The sequence below is a fragment of the Gossypium hirsutum genome, chromosome D01 (assembly GCF_007990345.1).
Source record: "Gossypium hirsutum isolate 1008001.06 chromosome D01, Gossypium_hirsutum_v2.1, whole genome shotgun sequence".
In the NCBI taxonomy this organism is placed as follows: Eukaryota; Viridiplantae; Streptophyta; class Magnoliopsida; order Malvales; family Malvaceae; genus Gossypium; species Gossypium hirsutum.
Genome location: NC_053437.1, coordinates 1,852,126 through 1,863,292, shown reverse-complemented (window position 1 = coordinate 1,863,292; position 11,167 = coordinate 1,852,126). Strand labels below are relative to the sequence as shown.

Genomic DNA, 11,167 nt, shown 5'->3' with positions numbered 1-11,167 from the left:
CCCTTAATGGGCCTACAAAATGCGAAAATTAGTTATTAGGCTCGTTCTGATAGATACAATGAGAAATAAAAAATTTGGTAAAAAATTAATAAAATATTTAAAATATATATTCTAACATTAATATATCTTTGTAGCTGAATTTAAATAAAATTATTAATTTTTATTATTAAAATATTGTTTTTCAATCAACTTAAATCCAACTTAGATTTTTTTTTAAATGTTTGACTTTTTCAACTTAACTAATAACTTTTTTTTGAGGTTTGACTTTTTCAAAATATTTGTTCTCAAAGAGAAGTGGAGTTATGTTTTTATTAATAAATTAAAATGTTTTCTAAAGGAATAAATTAAAATGTTAAAGTATTCATTTCTTAGCACTCAACTTATATTGTAAAATATTACTAAATTATTGAAAATAAATATTAAATATAATTATATTTTTAACATAAAATTTTAAATCTAGAGAGAGGAATAACAACACCAAGATTTGAAATTATTGGAATGCCAGCAAGAAATTTAGTCAATACTCCTTTATGTTGTTATCTGAATATAATTATATTATTTGATAATTATAAATTATGTAATTTTAAATACTTTATTAGATTTCTCATTCAAATAATTTATATTAAATTTATTCACATTTTAATTCAATGTACTTAAAACTTTTAAATGAGAGTGGAGTTTTGTTTTCAAGAAAAATTTTCAATATTTGGCGGTAAGAAAAAGAAGAATTAATTAATTAATTAATTTTGAAGCATAGAAAAAAGACAAAATGAGGATATATTGATTTTCATAGACGAAAATTAATAATTCATTGAAAGAAAAAAAAAAGAAAAAAATTAAATAGAAAATGTTCCTAAACGTCTCTTTAACACATTCTTTTTCCAAAGTAATATTATTAACCATTTAATTATTAAAATAAAGAAAATATCTATTATATTTAACAAATAAATCCAGACAGCCTTTTTCAAAAAAATTTCCTCATTTCTAACTCAAAATTACCCACACTTAATCCACATCAAATTAAGACTATAGTTTCCTTCTATCTTTCCACCATTCTTACCAAACACATCAATTTTTTTTAATCTTTCAAAAGAAAATTCAATTCTACCTCATAATAAAAGAAAAATAGAGGAATTTCAAGTAAATAATGACATTCCATTGCATAAAAAGTAGTTGGGATGGATCATGACATTCACATAGATACAGCTAGAGTCAAGAGGCCATGAATATATAAACCTATAAAATCCCTTTTAATCACTTACTTCTCATACTAGTATATTAGCGCTCTTGATTCTCCGCCCATCCTAATATAACAATTTTCTTCATCCTCTGCACATACCACCTTCACCATCATTAAACAACCAATCTTTCATTCATATATATAACTAAGAACCCTAAGCCAACGATGAATCTGATCTGAATCGTAGATCTACCCTCGTTATCCTTTTAGAACAGCTCCATCAACTGCTGTGAAACATCTGCATGCATCAAACCGTGAGTTATTACGTGGAAAAATATTTGGTGAACTGTCACTGGAGTTTTTAAACTTCACAAGTAGAGTAGAAAAAATCAAAAACTTAAAAGATATGGAAAATTGCCAAGTTCAAGGACTAAGTTGGGAAAAGTTACCAAGTTCAGAGACTAAATGTAGCTTTTTTCCTATAAAATAAAGGACACGGGAGTGTCTTTTAACTCCACTCGGGAGATTAAAAAAACAACATTATTTCAGGTTTTACTTAATAGATACAATCATAGAATAAAGCTTACCCCCCCCCCCTTTCACTGAGCCTAAAAGGGTGGTGACAAGGTTAAAATCCGTTTAAGAGTTGACAATCAGGCAGGTTCGGGTTAGTTTCAAGCAATTTTAGTTTTTTGCAAAACCATTTTATAACCATGAGTTATCTTAGCCTCATCTCTGATTCCGGTCTTTGAATTCTTTTGGTCAATTTCATGTCTGAAATCGGGGGTTGGTTTACAGGTTTACAATTGTTTTGCCACCTTAATGGTATAAGGATGTGTTTATCTCAGTTCACTAGAATAAAGATAACTTCAAACCTTTCATATAAGAAGGATTACCTTGGAGAATAGCTGGAGTTGTTTGAAATTCTCGCCAGATATCATGGTAAGAAGCAAGATCGAAATTTAGAAACTTGGCTGCAAGATAAGCAGCTCCGGCAGCAATATGGTGGGGCTTAAATTGAAGCCACAATGAGCTCCTAAGCCTACAAAAGAGAATCCACATACATTATTAAAATAAACAACTGTTGGGAGTTACAACAAGACAGTGATCACCGTTTTATTAGATGCTAAGATTAACATAAAGCAATTACAAACCAACCACAGGCGCAAGAAACGAACAGGCAATGTCTTCAACGACTTAGCACATAACACCACAACCACCACACGTCAACGACAAATACAACAAGAAATGATCATAACAGTGATTTGAAGTGAAAAAGACAAGTCATTTTTTCCTTACCAACTAATGGCATCAACACCAGGTAGAATATTTTCCAAGAATCTCTTGCACCATGGCTGACAGAGTATGAAAACTATAGCAAATATGTTTATACCCATCTACAGAACAAATCAGTTCCAGTCCAATCCGCAGTGCTTCTAACTCCAGTAGTATTACACAATTCAAACACGGAACAGACATAGAGCGCAATGTAGATATCAAAGCAAGTCTCTTTAGCCAATCAATTATCCGAACAGGCTCATCAACAAGCATGATTGACTGCTCGTGGTTAAGGAGCATGCATGCATGCTACCCCCCCAATTACAAGGAACTAAAGCAGGCACGAGATGATGTTATGAGCAATTTTTACCACCTAATAAATGTAGCATAAGGTACAATATATCTGTATTATTATACGCACCATTGTAAATTAGTATATACATATGTCCGTTAGTAAACCATAACTCAAGAAAAAATAGACAAAAAGAGAAGGATAACAGACTACAAGGAATACATTTTGAAGAAATGTCAGAATGACAACTGAGGAAGGCAAAACATGACACTATAAGTGTAGGCTATAAAATAGTATATACAGATGCCCCTTGTTAATCAACCAAAAAAGAAAAAAAAATGGATGACCATGACAAATGGATTAAAAAGAATAAACTTTTTGCAAAAATATAAAATGTGGCCAGCTATACAGAATGGGGGCACCATCTATAGACATAGTAATAAATAGTACACGATTGTGTAAAAATACAAAACTCTGTACACACACACATCATATATGTATATATATAACTTCCATAGTTTTATTGTTCTTCAAATTTAGCCCCTTAAAACGCTCCATCTTGGCATGAAAGTGGAAGAACCACTAGGGACTATGATAAAAAAACTTTCCAGCACAACCAAAGCACTCTGCTTGATTATGGGGAAAGTATTCCTCCATAAAATAATAGGCAGTAGAATACCATGCCATACGAACCAGAGTGCATTAAATAATCACAAGAACAAGTCCCAACAAGGACCACACCCTACCAATATTCCCAATACAAGCCAGACCCAGAAGATATTAAAGAACTCACGCTGCCTGGTGCTGCACACCCATTGACATAGGCTTCATAAGTTCTACTCTAATTGACTGTAAAATCTGAAGTGAGTTTTTGGCTGAGCCTATTCTAGTTCAGTCTAGTACAGAGGGTATCATTATTTTGACTGACTGCTTTATAGTGTCGATTGCTTTAGTTTAAAAGTTGCCATATATCAAGCATAACCAAAATGCTCTAAGCTATAAGGCCATTAACATTTATTGAGCATACACAATTGTCTCCAAGGTATTTAAGATGTAAACCAACATTTAGAAAAGTTCCCTTTTAGTTTGCAGAATCCTCCTTGAAGGAGGAGGCATCTTTCATCTTTGTGTTCTTCTCAATCTAGAAAATAATATAATCCTAAATATATGTATGTGTATTAGAGTAGTTATATAATTATGAAATACACATAAGATGGATGAAAAAGCCTAAATGAAACATCAAAAGTCAGTTAGAAGCACCAATTAACCAGCTTTAAACAAAAACCAATACAATCATTTCCACTGAGAGACAGATATTTGAGGAGAAAATACACTGAAATCTTTTAAAAGGAGAAAAAGAAGAGGGTTGAAGTCACTAATTTGTACTGCAAAAACAAGATTCTTTCCAGAGGCCGAACAAACTCTATGCTTAGCAACACCAAGAATTCAACAAGGTTGTACTCAATTCAAGGTTTAGAGCCAGGTCAGAAGGAAAGGCAAAACCCTAGACAAGAATCACTGTTCTATTCAACAAAGACGAATAAAAGGTGAAGATACATGTGTTTTCAATGTATTTTTGGAATTTGTTTCCTTTATGCCATGCTACCTGAAGCAGGCTACGAACAATTCGCTTTTTGCATCTAACCCATCCCAATGATTGATAATGCATGTTAGTTCAGTCTCCAACATGTGCACATAGACTAAGTTTGAAAGGAATGAAACTCAGACACAACAGGATTCTGAGTCCAGCTGGTACTTATAAATCAAAATGTAAAACTTTCATTAGATTGACATTGCCATTGGCAAATTCAAATTGGAAACCTCTCATCTTAAAGTGTTAAACAAAATAGTTAAACAGGGTAAGATTTCTGGATAAACGAAAAAACCAATCTTTAAAAAACAGAACTGGAGGTCAAACCAATCGAATCTCCAGTCTTCGGTCCAACAAGTTGGACTAGGAGGAGAGATTACTCTTGTTTTTTACTGTTCAAATAACTAATTTAAAATAAATATTAAACATGGTTAATAATTATTGTTTTCTGTTTTAGAATAACATTCGGCTTAAAGGTATTGTTCCTTTTTAGAATAACTACGAGATTAAAGGTTCAAAGCCCATTAATTACAAATAATATTTTGAAAATATATGTATGTTCATAGAAAACGGATTGAATAAAAAACCGTTTTTTACTGGTTCAATCCGTTTTCATACCGGTCAATCCAGTTTTTGACTGGTGAACACTCACACGCTTCAAATGTACCTGCCAAGCAGTCCGGTTTTTGATTCCATGTCAAAATCTCCATTTTGAATGGGAGAAATGCAGGACAATAATAACAAACCATGGCTTGACAACCAGGGAAATCATCACCAGATAGCATTTAAAAAACGAGGAAAGAACCCACCATTGACTCTTCCAAGTCAACAATTTTTCTCCAAATACTGATGGACACAGGGAAGCAGCCTGACTTAAAAAAGTTTGTATGACTCCAGGTGAGTGGTTTCAAAAATGACAAGACTATATTCAGAGGTTATGTGGCTTTAATAGCCATGACCAGTTGATGGGGTAGAATCATGGGAAAGAACCATAATTATTGTTAATTCAACGTCAGATGTTAAAACATAAGTTTCCATGAACAGCACATCAATCCGCCAGCTAACAATATCATACAAGCGTGCACGCTAACCCTGAAATGACCCTGCAATTATATGACATGCCAAAAGAATCAATATGCCATACCAGAATAACTTCGTAGAGTAGTTGTGCTAAAGAAAATTATGGACAGAAGTACCCAGTTCTGGGCAATATGGAAGAAGATAACCTGCATACCCTTCACACCCCAACTCAACTTTTTTTCAACCAATTCATAGTACTGCATTGCACCCAGCCACCCACCCCACCCAAAATCCCTTTAAAGTCAAAACCCATAAAATCTGCTGATTGAAGGGATTGAAACACCCACTACTCCAGTGCATAAAACAGCTACTCAATCATAGCCACAAGAACAAATCCCAATAAATGAGCATTATTCTTAGACTACTCTGGTATAACTCAACATCACAACGAAATAACTAAACCAAATAGGTACCTGAAAAGGCAGAAGGATCATAATCATTGCACATGTAATAAGACCATTGTGAATCACATCAAGGTGAAGTTCAAAATGCAACAGTCAGTTTTACTTCTAAAACTAACTGAACTAATCCTTACAAACATATTGCATTGCACCTGTAAAATTAGCTTCAAATGAAAAATAATCAGTAACATTGAAGCATTAAAGATAATCTTACCCTTCACTGACCAAGTTTAATGCCAGGTTCACCAAGGCTGTTTGTGAAAGGCCTAGTTTGTTTAGAATGGATGTAAGTGGAGCATATGGATGTTGCACATTAAGTTCAAAATTTAAGGTAGTCAGGATCATTTGCTCTGCCTCAATCACACGTCACGATACTGCTCAAACCAATCCTGTCCAACAACAACTCATTTAATGTCATCATATGAAAATTAAAATGGCAATCTTTCCCCTTTTCAATGCAAGTGGCAACTGTAAATGTTTATGCAAAGCCAAACATTTTCTATATTGTGAAACATGCTAATGCAGGATTAATATAGCTGTCTCTAAAATGTTTTGAACTGCAAATGCACAATTTAATGCTTGAACGAAAGAAGCTGACAAGTTTTAATCAACATTCAGCAGCTACACAGGAGTTGGTCCAAATTTGCTTCACTGCCACTAAGCTGCAGCCTAATCATTGTTGGAAAATGCTTTTCATGGATGATAGTATTCAAAAAGCTTAAATATGCTTAAAAACACTATTTTCACTTCTACCCTGCTAAAGAACTTAATCCCTTTCAAATTTCTTAGCAAGGAAAAATCAGAAGAAATCAAAAGGTACTCACAACAGGGAGCAGGTAGGATAAGAATGTAATATCCTGTTTATGGAATATTTCACAAGAAGTCTCAACACATTGTTCAAAGGGCGAGGCGTCTCCTCCGACTTTGCAGCAAGGAAAAGAGCAGCAGTAGCAATCAACTGAAAAAGAATCAATTTGTTAGTCAACTACCATAAACCCTGCTTATGGTCATTGACCTTTTCATTGTATATCAACTAGCATATACAATTGCCAATAAAAAAAACGTTCCTTGAGGTGATAAAAATGGTTGAAGACAACTTAATGAAACTCAACATGACCTAAACCTCAATAGCTCATAAATTAATATTTAAGAATATATACAAGTGACACCAATCGAGGAAAAAATTGAAAACATAACACATGGTCAAGCAAGCAAGATAATATCAACCTAAAATAGAATTCAGGAACAAAATAGGTGTCTAGAGATTCGATAGAACTTGAGTTACAAAAGCAACAAACTTTCTTCTACAGTTATCACCATAATTTGGAACATTGTTAACCTTTAAACACTGCTGCTTATGACGTTTGGAGACTACACTAGTGGTATAAAGGATAACTTCCATAAATAAGTGAGCAATAAGTTTCTTAAGCATAAGTATTGGAAACTCACAAATCTATCATGGCAAGCATGTGATCTTCGAACAAAAAACCGATGGCACAGTACCATGGCAGTGCCAATGGTAGTTTGTGGCCTGCAAACCAAGATGATTTAGAATATTAAATAAGAAAAATGCATAAATGATTATAAGAACAAGGAAAAGGAATAGCATCAAAGATTGATAGCTCACAACTCAAGCTGCAACCCAAGGTTCTGAATGAAGGCACAATAAGAATAACGCAAATGTGTCTCGCGAAGTGCATCAATACCATCTCTTCTTGAAGGTGAATATCTCTCAATATCATCCCTTGACATAAAGACAGATTCATCATCCTCCAATTGTGATCTATCACGTTTATTACTGACAGATGTAGAGGCTTCAGCAGTTGATCTCATAGGAGGAGGAATGAAATTGCTGGGTTCCAATGGAGCTGTCGGGAATTGCAGGCTATATGGCTGATAGTTTCTACCACTATCTCCCCAAGTAGCAGCAGAGAACTTTCTCCTTTTCAAAGAAGGAGCACAATTTGGTTGTGCATGATGATAACCTCTATTATGCTCCCCAAACTGCCCCAAGAATTCTTGGCATGGTAAATATCCTGGTAGGGGTCACTACTCCGTTCCGTTCCTGTAGTTATCAGAACTGTAATTATTGTAGTTATTCCTATTGAAGGGCACCGGATCATCCTAAAAACGCTTCCTGCATGCGACAATCCGTGTAAAAGACATTCCTTATTTCTTTCTGGAACGAACCTGAAATACGAAACAAGAGAAACTCACTCTTCCAACAAAATCTATAAAAGAACAAAAAAAAAATTATGGCTCTGATTTACCTTTTTTCATAAAAAAAAATTTAAAGCCAGAAATAGAAGTTTGAATCTTTAGGCTCAAAACAAGATTTAGAAAGAAAAAGACAGGTTAAAAATTCTATCATCAGTTTCCTATCCAGCTAATTTTTCCTCGATGCTTGTATCTCTAGACTTCCTTCTAATGATAGATTTTTCAAGTTAAAGTTCTACCTCTAACAATACCCAAACTACAAAAAAATATAATAAGGAAGCGTTAAAAGAATAAATATAGATCCAAGTTAACCAACAATTCAAAATTATTAAATAAAAATACGAATTAAACACATGCAAAACACACAAAAAAAAGGAAAAAGAAACATCTTGACATAATAGATTAGATCATCGTTCAAAAAAATCAAATCAAAACCAAAACAAATCAACCTTCTTCACGTCGAATCCAAGAAACAGCTGATTTTGATCTCCGATTAAATAAAATTAAATATATAATACCTGAATAAAATGAAAAGATCAAGAGAGATAGGCAGAAAAAGGGCTGAATAAGATCCGAAATGAGAATGAGATTGAGATAGGGTTTTAGAAGAAAAAGGGAAAGGGCAAACGGTGAGAGAGAGAAAAAAGAAAGGAGAAGTTGGGTCAAATTCAAAAAGAGAGAAGTCAAATGAAAAGCAAATATTTTTTATTCCTTTTTTAATGGAGCTTTTATATATAATTATCTGAAGAAGAAGATTGTTTAGTTAGGTTTTATTTAAATCATAAACACAAATCCTGATTTTTTTTGTAAATTCAAAATATAGTCTTTATATTTTATTTTTAAAATTTTAGTCTCTCATTTTAGATTTTAAAATTTAAATTTGACCATGTTAAAATTATTTTGTTAATTCAAGTTGATTATAAATTAGAGACCAAAAAAATTTAGGGAGCTGAAATTAAATTTAATTTTTACGATAGTAAAATATAATTTCACCTTTTTAATAGTTTATAATATAATTTTTAAATGATAAATAAATTTTTATCATTTTTAGATGGTCAAACTATAAATTTACATTTAACTAAAGGGTCTAAATGAAAAATTTTCTAATTTGGGGGACCGGAGCCCCTACTAGCCCCCTAGTTATGTCCCTATTACAAACGTTATTTTTTTAGTTACATATCTACCGTAAGTTTTTTTTTCAAAATATCACACAAATAAATTTAACAAAAAATGTACAGCATTAATAATAGACCTGAATTTTGAAATTTGAAAAAGATATTACTTTTTGTAAATAAAGATATAGGGATTACTTTTTTAATTTACGAAAAGTACATGACCTATAGCATATTTTAACCTTTTTTAATTTGATCCTTTGACTTTAAATTTTATTATGGTGTGGATAACGTGACACGGATTATTCATGCTATCATCAAAATAATATAATAATCAAAAAAAATTAGTTTAAAAAAATAATTAAAAAATATTTTTTTAGGTAATGGCTTTGAAAAATTCAAAATGCACATAATCATATCATAATAAATCCAAATGAGGGTTAATTGAGAAATTTGTAAAACTCGAAATTAAAAAAATACATATTTTAGAAAAATGATAATAAATTCAAAAATGTTTTTTTTTCCATTAAAGTCAAGAAGAATATAATAACTAAGAAGATAAATACAATAAAAATTAGGTAGGGTAAAAGACGCCAACTTATTCCTGCTGGATTATTAAGGTTAAAATATGTTTTAGTCCCTGTAATTGATAAATTTAGATTGGCCCATACTTTAAAAGGTTAAAAACTCAATCTTCTATATTTAATTTAAAGATTCTAATCTAATCATCCACCATGGTTGGTAATTTCTATCAAATTTTGTCAATTTAACGTGTTTATTTTCTATCAAACAGATGCCACGTCATAATAATGATAGTCTGATCAAAATTTAAGTAAATTTAACATAAAATACTTAAGATTTAATTATTGGCTGAGATTTCAAATCAAAACAAGTAAGCGAACTCAATTTTTAAATTTTTAAATATAATAACTAAATCTCAAAATTTATCAAAATATAGAGACTAACAACATATTAAAAAAATTAAAGTCGGACCACCAGATTGTCGAATTGGGATTATATTATTACCTATAATTATTTAAAATGTTATTAATTATTCATAATTTAAATCGTTAAAGATATATCAAATATTTATAAATTTATTTTGAACCACTAAGCTCAGTTTCAAAATTTAATCTCTATACTATATTTAACGTATAATTTATGTCTCTAATTTTATATCCGTCGTTAATTAAATGAAATAGTTAAATTTATCTTATCTACTAAACTATTTTTAATATAAAACAATAACTCCATCATAACAATATAAAATTAACGGAATTAAATAAAGATAATTTATTTTGATAACCTTTGTTTTTAATTTGTATTTCAAAACCGTCCAAACAATATAGTTGTGATTTTTTATTTTTATTTTTCTTTCATCTTATAAAAATAGAAGAATTATATTATATTACAAAAAAAAAACCCAGAATCTGAAATGTGAATATAAAAAGACTAACCGTAATTTAACCAATATTAACGAGAATAAATAGTAAGGTTGAGCTCATCCAGGCGATCTCGCATTATTTAAACATGCAGGATATTTGTATTGTAATAATTATCAATAAATTTTAATATATTAGAACAGGATTAATCATAAATTAATTGAAAAAGAAAAAAAAATGTAGTGGTCCATGTCCCCTTCAATAATATCGTCTCCTTTGAACTTGTGCTTCTTATTAAGAATAAAACGTATTGTATCCAACACTTTTTGGTAACATATTGTTAATTTTGATCAAAAAACTTATTATCGAGTCAAACCGGATTAACCAAAAATGGGTTTGGACTTAAAACTGAACATTCCCTTGAATTTGGACACAGCTCGCCCGGCCCACGATGGCTCCAAATGGTCCCCCACTCATTGCACATTTTAGCCACATTATTTTATACCTAATGAATGATATTCCCACAAAGTCCGCCACGAGACTTTTATGGCCCCCATGACCAAAGGTAATTATCGAATTGCCCTTAGGTGTGGGAATAAATTCAATTTGGTTAATTGAATTTTGAATCATTTGG

The 11,167-nt window shown here is 31.5% G+C and overlaps 1 long non-coding RNA gene and 1 pseudogene across 2 annotated transcripts; both read right to left on the bottom strand.

The window, feature by feature from the left end:
* Positions 1-1,134: 1,134 nt before the first annotated feature.
* Positions 1,135-11,167, bottom strand: part of LOC121214080 (cyclin-T1-4-like) — a 15,392-nt pseudogene continuing 5,359 nt past the window's right edge.
* On the bottom strand, positions 5,366-6,030 carry LOC121213711 (uncharacterized). Of its 2 annotated transcripts, none has more exons than XR_005909156.1 (2): positions 5,835-6,030; positions 5,366-5,444 (listed from the first exon to the last, which is right to left on the bottom strand). It is a non-coding gene; the product is annotated as an uncharacterized lncRNA (long non-coding RNA). The 2 variants fall into 2 exon arrangements; XR_005909155.1 differs by lacking the exon at positions 5,835-6,030 and adding an exon at positions 5,568-5,793.